This window comes from Papio anubis, chromosome 6, assembly GCF_008728515.1.
Source record: "Papio anubis isolate 15944 chromosome 6, Panubis1.0, whole genome shotgun sequence".
In the NCBI taxonomy this organism is placed as follows: domain Eukaryota; kingdom Metazoa; phylum Chordata; class Mammalia; order Primates; family Cercopithecidae; genus Papio; species Papio anubis.
In genome coordinates, this window is record NC_044981.1 from 13,438,869 (window position 1) to 13,455,675 (window position 16,807).

The 16,807-nt window shown below is 45.8% G+C and overlaps 1 protein-coding gene and 1 long non-coding RNA gene across 2 annotated transcripts in view; both read right to left on the reverse strand.

Moving 5' to 3' along the window:
- The window catches only part of GFOD1 (glucose-fructose oxidoreductase domain containing 1), a 125,546-nt gene that overhangs the window by 80,395 nt on the left and 28,344 nt on the right, over positions 1-16,807 (reverse strand). The window lies entirely within an intron of this gene.
- LOC110743035 lies at positions 732-12,101 on the reverse strand. The gene is made up of 2 exons (XR_002521425.2): positions 7,636-12,101; positions 732-1,143 (listed from the first exon to the last, which is right to left on the reverse strand). It is a non-coding gene; the product is annotated as an uncharacterized LOC110743035 (long non-coding RNA).

Genomic DNA, 16,807 nt, shown 5'->3' on the forward strand with positions numbered 1-16,807 from the left:
GCTATGCAGCCATAAAAAAAGGAAGAGATCATGTATTTTGTGGGAACATGGATGGAGCTGGAGGCTATTATCCTTGGTAAACTAACACAGGAACATAAAACTAAATACCACATGTTCTTACTTACAAGTGAAAGCTAAATGATGAGAATTCATGGACACAAAGAAGGTAACAACAGACACCTGGGCCTCCTTGAGGGTGGAGGGTGGGAGGAGGGAGAGAAGCAAAAAAAAAAAAATAACTATTGGGTACTAAGCTTAGTATCTGGGTGACAAAATAATCTGTATGACAAACCCTTGTGACATGAGTTTACCTATCTAACAAATACACATGTGCTCCCGTTAAAAAAAAAAAAAAAAAGAACATTTCCCTAGAGTTTAAACAAAATCTTGAAAATATATGTTCACATCTAAGATAGTGCTTTATACTTATGTTCGATATTTTTATTGGAATTGAATTTCAATTATTTAACATAGAACATTTGTCTAAGTAACTGGAAAGTTAAAAATAAAAAAAATTTAATGAAAGTATGTACATTGTTTTTTAGACATCATACTACTGCACACTTCACAGATTATAATGTAGTGTAAACATAACTTTTATATGCACTGGGAAATATAAAAATGTGTCTGACTTGCTTTACTGTGATATTTGCTTTATTGCAGTGGCCTGGAACCGCACCCACAATTCTCCAGAGTAAGCCTATACATATTGCAAAACAACACATTGTACATGATCGATATATACAATTTTTATTTGTTAATTAAAAACATAAAAATTAAATATGTATCTTTTCACCTCCCAAGCTCCACCATAAAAGTCAACCCCCTCTAAGTATTAAATGAATTCCCTTCTAAAGGAAATTGATGGAGAATACAAATACCAGTCTGGCAATAACACCACATTAATGATCAGTCACACACCAACTTCTGCATACACTGGCGGGGACTAAACACGGCAAAGGAAGAGGGCTCAGCAGCCAGCCACAGGCGCCGAGGCTGAACAGGGAGGAGGGAAGAGTTAGCACTCCGGTGACGGTGTCAGATGTTCACCAAGCTTGCGGATGTTCACCAACTCCTGTCTTCATCAGAAGCCAGATTTCCTGGTGCTTGTTGAGCACCACTTCTCATATTCATATCTGAATACTAAGGAAATAATATGCATCTAAATGAGTTCCAGAGACTGCCCATGGCTATAATCTCCTACTGATCACAGTAACAATGTTCTGTACTTGTACTGGGCCCTCAGTCTGAACAGACCAAGATCCAATCCCACCGTGTCCCTATCAGAATAGCCATAGAATTAAAACTATTCAGGGAAACAAGCTCTTGTTTCACATTTTCCAGAGCCAAGGACAAACAGATCTCGTCATTTGGCAATGCCTGGCTCCTTTCCCCTCCGAGTATGGTTCTGAAGTGGGAAGAAGATTCTTACAGCCAAAGAACCAGGAGAAAACGACAGCTGGGTCTGGCATCTCTGTTCTTCCTAACAGGCTTGCTTTCAAAAGAAAGGCAACATTTTCCCCTCATTTCTGCAGAATCAAGAGGTTTGCTCTAAAACAAGAAAGCTTAATACTGCCGCCCACTTAGAAGACACACAAACCAAGTAAAACTCAGGACTAATCTTTAAGAGATCAATAGCTTCCAGCCATGTGTGACACAGGCTTGTCCTGCTGGGTTGCACAGTCCAGACGTCCAACCTCGGCTGTCCTATGCCTCTTGGGTGGATGCCACAATGTAGGTCTGATCTTTTCAGAGAGCATCACACCCCAGAGTGGGCTAAGTGCATCAACCTGGATTAGAAGGGGTGCGCTGGGTGGCAGGAGGAAGGTTAGAGAATGTCTGTTTGTTCAACCTCAAAAGGAAAAAAGTGATGCTGACAGGGTCAAAAATAGACTAGCAGAGGGAGAAGGGATCTCAAAACCACCATGCTGGAGTCTGGACCAATCGTTCTGTCCACTTTGCTAATAACCACAACCCATTCCTAGCCCAATAACAAACTGTAAGTTAACAAAGCTGCAGCTCTGGGGATTCTAACACGACAGGGACAGGCTTTTGAAACAGCCACATCATGAAATGGAATTTGTTTCAAATCACCTTTAAAACCTCCAAACACAGGCCTGTTCACTTGCAACTCCCAGAACTGAATCCTAAGAACTAGCATGCCCAGGCTGCCCCAGGAGAATAAGGGGGAAAGCAGCAAGACAGAGAACTGCACGTGTTAGAGCCCTGGGGACCACTGGGGTCATTAATTACATCGACTGGTGGCTGTGATCTCTAAGTTGGAAGTTGCCACAGCGTGGGGAGGATCCACATCCTGAAAAGCCTGGAAAGAGCCTGAGATTCAGACACAGGACATGGTGAAGCCGGGAGAGTCTGAGCAACGGCCAAGGGTTACACCAGGCCCACTCTGGCCACCTGCTAATCCTAAAGTGGCTTATCAAGCAGTGCCAGCAAACACACCCCTGACACTGGCAGCGAATCACATGCGTAGGCCACATCCACTGCCCCAAGCACATGTATGCACGTGGCCACCAGCTACAGTAAGGTGAGCCTTGCATGGAAAGAGGGGTCCCAAGAAAAAGGGTAAGGGCCAATGTGATCCCACTCATCTGCCCTGCTGATGGTGGAAAGGGATTTTAGAGATCAGAAGCACATATTTGAGCCTTTTCTCCTTTTACCAACTGGCAGCAACACATGCTTCATCCCCACCAGACATTTCTCTGCCCATCTTCTAGGTGTCCAGAACAGAGATGGCTTCCCCAACTCTGAGTCCATCCAGCTCTAAGTAACAAAGAGTATTGGCAAAAATGGGCTCATCTGTAAGGGATGCTTTTGGAACCTGTCTGATCTCCTAGATGTTAAAATAAACAATCCACTGATTTCACTATCATCCCAAAAGATCAGAGAAGATTGGTGTTGCAAGGCTTATTAGCATCCTAGGACTGCTGTAACAAAGGACCACAAAGCAAGTGGCTCAAAACACAGAGGTACTGTCTTAGCTCTAGAGGCTGAAATCTGAGCTCAAAGAAGCAGGGCTGGATGCTTCTTAAGGTTGGAAAGGAAAATCTGCTCCAGGCCTCTCTCCTATCTCCTGGTAGTTTGCTGGCAATCATTGGCAATCCTTGGCTGGTAGATGCCTCAGCCTACAAGCCAGGTGCTGGTGCTCTCTCTGTGTGTCTGTGTCCAAACTTCCCCCTTTTTGTAAGAACAGCAGATGTGGTGGATCAGGGCCCTAGTGAACTCATTGTACCTTTAAGATATTAAAATACTAACTTAAGATATTCTGAGGCCGGGTGCAGTGGCTCATGCCTGTAATCCCAGCACTTTGGGAGGCCGAGACAGGCAGATCACTTGAGGTTAGGGAGTTTGAGACCAGCCTGGCCAACATGGTGAAACTCCGTCTCTACTAAAAACAACAAGAAAAACGAGCCAGGCATGGTGGTGGGCACCTGTAATCCCAGCTACTTGGGAGGCTGAGGCAGGAGAACCACTTGAACCTGGGAGGCAGAAGTTGTAGTGAGCTGACATAGTGCCACGGCACTCCAGCATGGGCAACAATGAGTGAGACTCTGTCTGAAAGAAAGGAAGAAAGAAAGAAGGAAGGAGGGAGGGAGGGAAGGAGGGAGGGAGGGAGGGAGGGAGGGAGGGAGGAAGGAAGGAAGGAAGGAAGGAAGGAAGGAAGGAAGGAAGGAAGGGAGTTTTCCAGTCAAAGTCATTAGGGAAAAGGTACTCCAATCAAGAAAGTAAAGAGAACAGAGGTATAAAGCCTCAAACATTTGAGGGTAGGAGGTGAGGATGAAAGAGGCACAGAGGGCTGAGGAGAGATGGAACTGTATCCTAAGGGTGAAATGGAGCCACCAGAAGCATTGGGCATTACTGGCCACAATGGAGAGAATGGAGGGGGTAGAATTTGGGGTGGATTTGGAGGGAGGAGGGAGGTGGACATCTAGCATGGCTTCTAAGTATCTGGTGTGTGCCTGGGTGGAGGGATGGAGGGGGCACTCATGGTGCCCTGAACAGAGGCAGGGAAGAAAGGAGCGGAGCAAGCTGACGCAGCAGGGAACAAGATGATGCTTGTTATAAAGGTCTGGCTTCAGCAGTTCCTTCAAAAACCTCATTCTTAGCAACTTCTCTAATTGGCCACACCTGACTCTGGGGACCATCATCGTATACATGGAATGCTAATGTACGCGTTCATTTACCTGTTGTTTTATAAGTGCCCATCAGTCATTTCTTGCAAATGATGATGAGGGCTTCAGTGTTGCCCTCTCTTGCAGCTCATGGGATGCTCTGGAAGGGAGCCCCTCCTCCCAATTGTTTATCCTCCACCCCCATAAGGTACAGAGCACAGTGCCTCCTCTGCACAAAGGAAGTGCTTGACAAAAGTGGCTGGCTAATGGTTTCCTTTTCTTGTTTCAGCCTCAAGGAAAGGGTAAGTCTCAGGTCCCCTTTGCTGTTTGTGCTCTTATTAGTCTTCCACCTGATAAGGATCTGGTGAACAATTTTGAAAAGATAATGCAAGTTTCCAAATGCCATTGCAATACTCAGTCTTCCTCATAAGCGTCAACAGAGGCACAATATCTGCCTACTCCCTGCATGTTGCTTGCAGCAGCTCCTGGGCATACAACTAAAGTCAGTGTCTCGCACCATTAAACCACCAAAGAACTTAGAAACTTTTCCAAAACAGCCTCTGAGGGTCATGCTTCTGGTAACCAGGTGGACAGAGATCTGGCTGTACTTTCTGAGATGCTCTGTTCTTAAAGCTGCTGACTTCTAGCCCTAGCTCTGGAGACAGAGCCAAAGTCTCTCTAAAGCAGCGGCTAATTTTAATGCTGGAATACAGAGAGGTGGAGTGACTCCCTCTGCCCTTGGAGAGCCACCTGGGCAACCCAGGGCAACTGCAAGAAGAAGAAAGTGCTACTCAAAAAAACAAAAACTGATTTGGTGCCTGTAATCCCAGCACTTTGGGAGGCTGAGGCAGGAGGATCGCTTGAAACCAGGAGTTTGAGACCAGCCTGGGCAACGTAGTGAGACACCGTCTCTACAAAAAAAAGTTTTTTAATGAGCCAGGCATGGTGGCACATGCCTACAGTCCCAGCTACTTGGGAGGCTGAGGTAGGAGGATTGTTTGAGCCCAGGAGGTTGGGACTACAGTGAGCTATGACTGTGCCAGTGTACTCTAGCCTGGGTGACAGAGGGAGACCCTATCTCAAAGAAAACCAAACAACAGCTTTTGTTGCATTCTCAAGGTCCATAAACAATGTGACAGCGAAGCATGACAGTGCATACTCTCCTCTCCTTAGTTACAGACCCACAGTTCTTGCTAGGAAGGGTGCAAAAACTCTACCTTCACAGAACAGAACTCTATGGGTACCTAAAACATTCAGAAAAAGTTATGTGTTTTCTATTTCTATTTCTATAGAAACAGTCTAAATACGCTAAGCGATATGGTTTGGCTGTGTCCCCATCCAAATCTCATCTTGAATTGTAGCTCCCATAATTCCCATGTGTTGTGGGAGGGACCCAGTGGGAGATAATTGAATCATGGGGGCGGTTTCCCTCATACTGTTCTCGTGGTCATGAATAAGTCTCTTGAGATCTGATAGTTTTATAACAGGTTTCTCCTTTTGCTTGGCTGTCATTCTCTTTTGCCTGCTACCATGTAAGATGTGCCTTTTGCTTTCCACCATGATTGTGAGGCCTCCCCGGCCACGTGGAACTGTGAGTCCACTAAACCTCTTTTTCTTTATAAATCACCCACTCTCAGATATGTCTTTATCAACAACATGAAAACACACTAATACACTAAGGTTAAGACCTTGTACTTCCTCTCAAATAATATTTCCCCCAGCAGTAATTTTTCCCAACTTCTATAAGACTAACTAGCTTTCCTGACTTAGTTCTGGAGAACTGTCACCACTGTTCAATTAAGGAATGATGCTGCTGCTCTTCCTGAAGCACGCTGCCAGAGCTGCCCAGGTGAGAGGCACACCAGCCAAGTTCTGTTCCTGAGAATTTCCTCCACATTCCAGAATGTCAAACCAGGCCAAGGTTTCTGTGAGTTTTTTACTCCTGGACCATGAACGATCTGGCCTCTCAATGGACAGCACAACATTTGGATTCTAGGTGGGGCTGAGGGGGACATAAGTAATCATGACGCCACAGTTGCAGATTTCAACTAAGCTAAAGCTCCTCTTAGCACAGGCAGAGGGACCCAATCCTCTGTAGCATGAATTAGTACCAACTGCACCGGGCTTATCTTCAATTGCTCTTAGTCACTTTGAAAATCTATGAGTGTGTTTGTGGTCTCCAAGGTCACCCCCAGGTTGGGTAAGAGGCGAATTGGTAGCAGGACTCAGCATACAGCTGTGCCTATGGCTAAGATTTATGACAGTGAAAGAGGGTGAAGCACAACCAGCAAAGAAAAGGTGCATGGGATGAAGACTGGAGCACACCAGGCACAAGCTCCTAAGAGTCCTCTTCCAGTGGATCACACTGGATGTGCTTAACTCCTCCAGCAAATAGCGGTGGCTACAGATGTGAAGTGTTGTCCACCAGGGAAGCTCGGTAGAAACTCATCAACCAGGGACCTTATTGTGGGGCTACTGATGTAGGCAGCCTCTGCCTACCATGTCCCAAAATTCCAGACTCCCAGATGGAAAGCAAGTGTTCAGTATAAATCATACCATCTGCAAAAACTGCTTCGGCACAGCAAGCCCATCTTACGATTTAAGGACAATTGTATATTGGTGAAGGAAACTGTTTAAGTTGCCAGACACCAGCCAAGGGTCAACTTTGCAGGCAGGCCCTTATAAGGACAGCAGTCTAAGGCCTGCACGATGAACAAACCAAGACTCCGGTGAGGTATGTAAATCCCAGGCCTCAGCTGCTTTGTGATTGGTTGTCCTTGTTAAGGTTTCCTACCACGCCTTAAGAGTAGCCCGCACCTCTGGGCTGGCCCATGTGATGCAACGGTGCTCATTCTTCGCACACTCTGGGCAACTCCTGCTGGAGTTTTTAGTGACATCACAGAATTTCTTGGAGCCACAAGGCCATGAAAGAACATTTGGTTCATTCCCCTCGGGATACAGATGTGGCGAGGTTTAGTGACCTGCCCAGACTAAATCTGGCTTTGAAAACCTTCCTCTTTCACCAGACTCTGCTGGCCCCAAATATGGGAAGGGCTTTGACATTGATGAGGCCTTCATCCACGGCCCTCCTCCATGACCCACAGGCCTGAGAGGAGGGAAACAGACCAGCAACACAGAGGCCCAAGCCTAGGGAGTGGTCTGGCTGTGCAACCAGGCCTGGTGACGTCAGGGAGACCTCGCCAGCAGTTCAATCATGATGCATGAGAGCTCACAGAGAACACAGGCTCAGGGTCAGTCCACTCTGATCAACACAGGGTCACCTTGAGGTGTCTTGACACTTCATCAGCAAAGCCCTCCAAGCAGCTGTCAAGCAGGTGGTGGCGTGGGTGCTCTAGGGGTCCATCAATTTGAAACCAGTAGCTTGGGGGAGAGGGGAGGCCAAAGGCCTCAGGCAAACAGGATGCACCAGGGGAGCAGGCGGGCAAGTCAGCAATTGCAGAAGGTGGCAGCCTGAGTGGTAAGAACCAGAGTTGGGAATGCTCACCCCAAAGACACGCTGGACACCAGGTTAAGGTCGGCAAATGAATGATCCTGGGTCAAATGCACCACGGGAGTGAGGGTTTCCGCTGCATTCATGTGTGTGGTCCGTGTCCTGTTTTCTTTGACTAGGGCCCCACTCACCACCACAATTTCCATCCTCATGCAAAAGGGAAGCAGACACATGGGGATTTGGGTTGGATTTAAAAGACTCCAGTTCAGCTCAGCACGATCTTAACTTGAGAGATAAAAACTCAGGTTTGGCGGGTAGCAGCTGTTTTCTATCACGTGCACTGGGAAGCAGAAAAAGTGAATGGTCAAAGAGAGATGCTCAGGTGGGAAGCAAAGGAAGAAAACTCCCAGGTTCCCTGTGTCCCTGATTCTGATCCTTCCTGAGGCTAAGCCATGGCTCTGTCTGGGGCTCCATGACATCCAACCAAATGCAATACCTGACTCGAGACTGGATCCTATTGAGAGGGGGAGGAGGCTGTAGTGGGTCAACTGGAGGCACTGGCATATGGATGTTGAATTGGCTAAAAGCATTGCATCGATATTAAAAATCACTAAAGTTGATCATTCTCCTGTGGTTATGGAAGAAAACATCCCAGTTCTTGAGGAACCACACACTTGAAGTATTTCAGACTAAACGGATGGACTAATGACATCCATCCTGGCTGTTATAACAAAATGCCATGAACTGGGTGGTTTATGAACAACAGGCAGTTGTAGCTCACAGTTCTGGAGTTGGGAAGTCTGAGATCAAGGCGCCCGCAGATTCGGTGTCTGGTGAGGGCTCGCTCTCTTCCTGTTTACAGGGGGTGCCTTCTCACTGCGTCCTCACAGCAACATACAAATTTTGTGAAGAAACAAACTTTCCAACCAGAGCACCCCATATCCTAATCATACCTTACCCACCCTGCCCCCTTTCTGTCTACTCCTCAAGCAGGCTTCTGTTACTTGAAAGCAAAGCAGGCCTAACATTTACCATTAGGATCGCCTGAGCCAAGCAGGCAGACTTAGCTTCGTCACTCTTTATGACAATAAAGCTTGTGGAAGTGTTCCAGATAAAAGGAGACTAAAGAGACGATCACACTGCTCCCAAGCTTTGGGACTGGAGCACCCCGTCCAACTCTTCTGAAGCTCAGTATTCTTTGGCTGTAAAATATTTAGTTAGACAGGCCCGCCATCCCTTTTCCAGGATTCTGGGCCAGATGTGAAAGGGAACCTGGTGATGCATTTACTGGATGTTACGTATCATCCCTGGTGTTTTTCAGCAAACTTGGTAAACATTCACATGCTAGGAAAGAAGATAAAACTATTGCCTCGCATCAGTTCAGCTCAGGTTTTGTAAGCAATTGAGTTTGCACCAAACCTATCAAAGAAAGAATTCAATTTTCAAAGGTTCATTTTGTTTTGTTTTTTAAATTCAGAACTGAAGATAAGGAACTGTGTTTATCTCATTGGGTTCTTTTGAAAATCCCATCCTGCTTCCAGGTTGATCCAGGGGCAGCATTTTGAAGAATGCCTGTTACCTTCCATTATTGCATCGCTCTATGTCTCTGGTTCTCACTGGGCTACAAGCTCTTTAAAACCCAGAGATATCATCACAGTCATTTTTGTATGCACCTCACTACCTAGCAAAGTGCTTCATGTATTGCAAAGCTTGAATAAATGTTTATCAAATGAATAAATGTGGTTTCAAAGATAATTTCTTTTCAGTATTCAAAACACAATGAACAGTTGCAGATTTCCTAGAGTGAGCAATTGTTGAGTCATTTGAAGATATATAAATCTAAAAATTCAGGTGGTAATGTCCTTATTCCTTTCAATTCACCCTTTTTAAATTATCCCCAATAAAACTACATTCCCATAATTTTAAACAAGCAAGTGAAACAGAGGTAGCAGCAAAAGTGACAGAAGCAACTTAGATTTAGTGAAAACTACAATATGCCAAGTATTCTTTAAAGAACTTTATGTGTATTAAATTATAACCTGTCAACCATATTTTAAAATTTGTTCATTTTACTGATATGGAAACAAGACAGGCAAGTTGCCTAAAGACACACAGCTAGTAGATGGCAGCTGTCAATCCCAGGCCATCAGCCTCCATAACCTATGATCACATGGCCTCTCACATAAAAGGAACACAAAGCCTCCTTTTGCCTTCATTATGGGTTTGTGTTTCCCCAAAAGGTGTCACAGTCCTCACGTCCAGTACCTGTGAATGTGACCTTATTTGGAAACAGAGTTGTTACAGATGTAATTAGTCAGGATGAAGTCATGAGGGTTGGCCCTAATCCAATATGACTGGTGTTCCTACCTATATAAAGGAAAAATTCAGACACAGGCACGCACACAGGCAGAACCCCACTGAACATGAAAGCAGAGATGAGGTGATGCATCCTCAGGCCAAGGAGCATCAAAGACTGCCCACAGGCCAGCAGAAGCCAGGACAGGGCTGGTACAGACTCCCTCACAGCCCTCAGAAGGAACCAGCCCTGCCCACACCTTGATACCTCCAGCTTCCAGCCTCCAGAACTGAAAAAAAATTAATTTCTGTTGTTTAAGCCACCCAGCTGATGATACTTTGTTACAGCAACTCCTAGAAACTAATATGAGCCCATCAAACTGCTAAAAGAAATTAGCTAGAATCAGCAATGCCAATACATAATCCTGCAGAAGGCACGTGCATAACATAATAATCGTACCCTTGTTGGACTGAAGAGCAAAGATACAGGACATTAATGGGGCTTCTAACTCACTGGCATGCCCCCAAGTCCTACTTCCTGGCCTTTCAGTAGCTATGTCTTAGAAAAAAGAAAAAAGGAAACCAGAAACCCAAAAAACCAAGTGAAGACACATTTCCATGCTACCCACCAGCGCCTCAGAATGAGCAACGCCACCAATCCCGTCCAGGAGCACACACGTTCCCACACTCACACATCAGCCAGAAAGCAGACACTTCCCACTCTCTGCCCTGCAACCCACTGACGATATTCTCCACCCTCCCACAGACAGCGCGTGAGTCAGAGACGGCAGGTGGCAGCTGGGGACCGCTGTCAATGCTTCCCAGTCCTCTTGTGGGCTGCAAGAGGGAGAGGGAGGTGGCCCCACAAATGGACAGCAGAGCAAGAGTTTTGTAGAGGGAGGGGAGGAATGTTCAGACCCCAGGATATTAGCGTCACCCTCTGGCTGTCACTCACAGCAAATCTCTGGTTGCCTTGATATCAAAAACCTCAAATAGACTGTACAGGCATTTGGATGAGATTTTCCACCATCTGATGCAGTTGCTTCCACTAGAGTTTAGGGTTTCGTCATCTGAGGTCTCCTGATCGAAATCTCTCTGCACGTGTGCCTGACACACCAGGGCTCTACACACAAACACACACACACACACACACTGGCTCCCGTCCCTGCAAGAACATAACCTCCTGAAAGATCCCCAAAGCCTGGCAGTGAGCGATACACCCAGAGAGGTGCAGGGTGGGTCAGGTTTCTGACCCAACCCCAACTGAGTTTTACGCTAGGGGTTAGTTCTTTCAGAAGTCCCTATCACTAAACCACCTTGGTAATTCCAGATGCCCATCAGGGATGTTGTTTCCTGACAGTGAAGCCAACCCTGGACTCACAGAAACCGTGGGGAATGGTCCCCGGCAGGATGGCTACCATGAATGGGAAAGTCACCTTGTCATTGGTTTGAACTGAGTTACAGAAACACCTGGGACATGAACACAGGTTATTCTAAAGAGAAAATCCTATGATATTCACCAAGAGTTGACAGTTTGACAGAGGGACGCCTAAAACTGCAGGCAAAGGAGTCACATTAAGCCAAAACGGTAACCCACCCGACGCCCTGCTACTGCCTGTCAGCAGCACCCCACATGGGCCAACTTTCTGTGTGAAACAAGGAAGCCCATTCAGAAGAGAAATAAACGTTTCAGCCAAATTAAGCACAGACACCCACACAAAGAGCTCTATTAGATCATGACAGGCACAGAAGGTCAACTTGCCCCATGACCTGCCTGCACTTAGGCGCTGGAACACCCACCTACTGGAACTCTGCTAACAGGGAGGGGGACTCATTACCCGAAGCATCCTCAACTCCCGGTCGGTCACAGTTTATCACTGGCCTCGTCAACCCTCTTGGGACTGCATTGTCCAATAGAAAGGATGGGAGTTTACTAGATGCATACCTCGGTCTTGACTGCTGCTTATTCAGACAAGATTGCGGGGCATGATTTTGCCATAGCAGGCCCGATAGGCTGGGGGCTGTCTCCTCATCTGGCTAAGCTCCATCATTCGAAGAAGGACGTGGGTCTCAGAGGTCGGTTTTAAAGTGGAATAGCCCTATCTCGAAGCAAGATCTCAGAGGGTTGAAAGGAAATGAGGCTTTTAAGAGACTCCTTCTTTTTAATGTTTTTAAATTGTTATTATTATTTTCCTTATTTTTTGAGACAGGGTCTGGCTCTGTCACCCTCTCTCATGCCAGGTTGGAGTGCAGTGGCATGATCTTGGCTCACTGCAGTGTCCACCTCCTGGGCTCAAGCGATCTTCCCACCTCAGTCTCCCGAGTAGCTGGGACGACAGGCATCCACTACCACACCTGGCTAACTTTTGTATTTTTTGCAGAGATGGGGTTTTGCCATGTTGCCCAGGCTGGTCTCACACTCCTGAGCTCAAGTGATCCATCCGCCTTGACCTCCCAAAGTGCTGGGATTACAGGTGTGAGCCACCACGCTCAGCCTCCTTTAGCTTTTTAAACTTTCTCATGAATATTGTCACGACTACAGATGCAGGCTTATTCCACTTTCTTTTCCTCATTAAATACAGGTTAATTTTTGAACTACCCATCATGGTCACCTCTAATCCTTTCTAGACCAAAGCAAGAATCTAAATAAATATATAGACAGATTGGGCTGCTCTCTTACTGCAGGTGGTTAAGCCTGAACAGATGATAGGTCATGACACACGGTCTCCTAGCGCTGCACCGTATAGAGTGGGCGGCCTGCATGTTGCTCGTCTTGGTCCTGCACAGATCTGTCTTGGGAGCCAGGAGGTCTGAGTCTCCTGGGAATGAAAACCTTCCTATTCAGATAATCACAGGGACATTATTGAGTAGAACAGAAAGTTCACATGAACTTTTCAAGTAAGAACAAGAGACCTCATAGAGACTGTGGTGCCTTGCGGCAGGCTTTGAGCTAAGCCACTCCCCAACTCGGGGGCACCTGAGCAAAGAAGTCAGGGACAGTTTCAGAGCATTCAGGTGATTTCAGTGGCCCACCTGGGAAAATCAAAGATGGGGCTTTTCTCTCACAAACAGGAAGCAAATGGGCAATGCTGCCCACAGCCCACAGCTAGCAGAGCAGCTCCATATCTGCCCAACATGGAAAGTGAAAACAAACTGCAAAGGGAACTTAACCTTCCCAGACACAATCCTTCCTGCGGATCCTGAGTCAGACCTTGCCAGAAGCAAATGGGCACCTGCCAGGGATCTGAGAGGTGACCTGGACTTTCCGAAATTTTCCAGAGTCTAAAATGGAGGAAAGGTGTTTAGAAAGTTCCACTATATCCCAAACTGTGCCCTATAGATAACAGGCACTCAATACACATTTGGGGATGATAAGAAGTCAGCCTGCCATAAGCAGAGAGCCAACCAAGAAACTTGGCTCCACAGCACCAGGAGCACCCAATATTCCGGCGCAGGACCCAGAGTCTCCCTGCTACCCCCAACCCAGGGTCCTCCTGAAGTGGTCCTCAGATACACTTTGAGAGACACTCATCCCGCGATGTCACACACCCAGGGATGATGGAGTTGGGACTAGAACATGGTCGGATAATGCCCCACTCAGTGCTGCTTCTCCTGTGCCAAAGCACGACTCATTATTGACAGAGACCAGGTATTTCTCTCTCAGTGCTAACAACCATCTGTAACAAAGTTCTGCAGTTGGATGTGATTCAGAGTAAGCAAGTCATCCTTAACGCAGTTCTAAACTGGACTCTATGACAAATGTTCTCTGAAAGTGGCTGTCGGCCTGTTCTTGCAAGAAAAATGAACTTGGGGGCTTCCACTGGCTTGGCTCAGAGTGCTCTTCATCATTCACTTGGCCAGTTCCAGCGGCATCCTGCAGCTGAAATCAAGAAGCATTTTCTATCCAGCCAACGGCACAGGTCCCAGTGCGATGCCTGGGGTTCTGACTGGAGTCAGTGGCTCAAAAGGATTATTTCATTTCTTGTCATCAACCCAGAAGTCTCACCTCATCCAAAAACTCATATTTGAACTAATGACAATTAAAATGCAAAAGTATTTTTTCCTAGTCCCTTAGCCCTGTTTTCCTCATCTATAATTTTAAACCCTCTTTGTATTATACAGTGATTTTTTGTTGTTGCTGTTGTTCTTGTTCTTGTTATTTGAGACGGAGTCTTGCTCTGTTGTCCAGGCTGGAGTACAGTGGTATGATCTCAGCTCACTGAAACCTCTGCCTCCTGGGTTCAAATGATTCTCCTGCCTCAGCCTCCCAAGTAGCTGGGATTACAGGTGCCTGCCACCATGCCCAGCTAATTTTTGTATTTTTAGTAGAGACAGGGTTTCACCATGTTGGCCAGGCTTGTCTTGAACCCCTGACCTCGTGATCCACCCATCTTGGCCTCCCAAAGTGCTGAGATTACAAGCATGAGCCCCCACACCCGGCCTGTATTATACAATGTTTTACAAACTATTTCCAAACCCCTTTGAAATGAAGAGGTAATCAATAATGCTCTCCGCTGAACTCATCAGGTGATCTCGCATGGTGGAGGAGTCACACTGACCTTGACTTCAGTCCCAGAGCCCTTCCTGTACTATCTGTGTGACCTTCAACATGTGGCCTAAACTCTCTAAGCCACATTTTCCTCTTCTACAAAATGGTACTAATACCTGCATTATAGGGTTGTTGGGACAAAAATAAGATGATATGAAAGGGCTTTGTGCAGGTGGTATTGTCACTAAGGCAGCCAGCAAAAAGACTCCATTTCCCCTTGAGCAAAAAAATAATAATAATAAGTGAGAGGGGGATGAAGAGAATTTGGGGCATGATTTCTTGTAAGAAGTGATGATGGAATAGTGAGAAGAGAAGCCTGAAGAACAGCCAGGATGGTAACTGATAGATAATGCCTGTGTTTGTTTATCAAAGGCAGGTGGACAGCAAGAAGAAAGGCACATGCAGAAAGGATCCAGAGATTTTGTCCTGTCTTGCTGTGGTTTGAATGTTTGTGTCCCCTCCAAAATACACATTTCAGAAATTTAATCCACAACACAACAGTGTTGGGAGGTGAGGTCTAATGGCAGGTGCCAGGGCCACAAGGGCTCTGCTCTGATGAATGGATTAATGCCGCTATCAAAAGGGCTTGCAGTGGTATTGGTACCAAAATAGACACATAGACCAATGGAACAGAATAGAGATCTCGGTAATAAGACCACACATTTCCAACCATCTAATCTTCAACAAACCTGACCAAAAAAAGCAATAGGGAAAGGATTCCCTATTTTATAAACGGTGCTGGGGAAACTGGCTAGCCATATGCAGAAAACTGAAACTGGACCCTTCCTTACACCTTATACAAAAATTAACTCAAGATGGATTAAAGACTTAAATATAAAACCCAAAACCATAAAAACTCTAGAAGAAAATCTAAGCAATACCATTCAGGACATAGGCATAGGCAAAGATTTGATGATGAAACTGACAAAAGCAATTGCAACGAAAGCAAAAATTGACAAATGGTATCTAATTAAACTAACGAGCTTCTACACAGCAAAAGAAACTATCATCGGAGCAAACAGACAACCTACAGAATGGGAAAAAATTTTTGCAATCTACCCATCTGACAAAAGGTTTAATATCCAGAACTTATAAGGGACTTAAATTTACAAGAAAAAAACAACCCCATCAAAAAGTAGGCAAAGGACATAAACAGACACTTCTCAAAATAGGACATTTATGCAGCCAACAAACATGAAAAAAAGCTCAGTATCACTGACCATTAGAGAAATGCAAATTGAAACCACAATGAGATATCATCTCCTGCCAGTCAGAATGGTGATTATTAAAAAGTCAAGAGGCTCATTACAGGCACGGTGGCTCACGCCTGTAATCCCAGCACTTTGGGAGGCTGAGGTGGGCAGACCACCTGAAGTCAGGAGTTCAAGATCAGCCTGGCCAACATGGTAAAACCCCATCTCTACCAAAAATATAAAAATTAACTGGGCATGGTGGTGTGTGCCTGTAATCCCAGCTACTCGGGAGGCTGAGGCAGGAGAATCACTTGAACTCAGGAGACAGAGGTTACAGTGAGCCGAGATTGCATCACTGCACTCCAGCTTGGGAGACAATGTGAGACTTCATCTCAAAAAATAAAAATAAAAATAGAAAGTCAAGAAACAACAGATGCTGGCAAGGCTGTGGAGACATAGGAACACTTTTACACTGTTGATGGGAATGTAAATTAGTTCAACCATTGTGGAAGACACTGTGGTGATTCCTCAAGAATCTAGAGCCACAAATACCATTTGGCCCAGCAACCCCATTACTAGGTATATACCCAAAGGAATATAAATCACTGTTATAAAGATACATGCATGCATATGTTTACTGCCACACTATTCACAATAGCAAAGACATGGAATCAACCTAAATGTCCATCAATGATAGACTGGATAAAGAAAATGTGGTACATATACACCATGGAATATTATGCAGCCATAAAAAGGATCAAGATCATGTCCTTTGCAGAAACATGGAGGGAGCTGGAAGCCATCATCCTCAGCAAACTTCTGTTCCTGTGAACAGAAAACCAAACACCCCATATTCTCAGTTGTAAGTGGGAGCTGAATAATGAGAACACATGGACACAAGGAGGGGAACAACACATACTGGGGCCTGTCGGGGGTGCCGGGGGAGGGGGAGCATCAGGATAAACATCTAATGCATGCAGGATAAATATCTAACGCATATTAATAGCTAGGTGATGGGTTGATAGGTGCAGCAAACCACTGTGGCACACATTTACCTATGTAACGAATCTGCACGTCCTGCACACGTATTCCAGAACTTAAAATAACATCTTTTTAAAAGGGTTTGCAGGAATGGGTCCACTCTCTTCTGCCCTTCTACTGTTTGAGAACACAGAGTTGGCCAATTTTT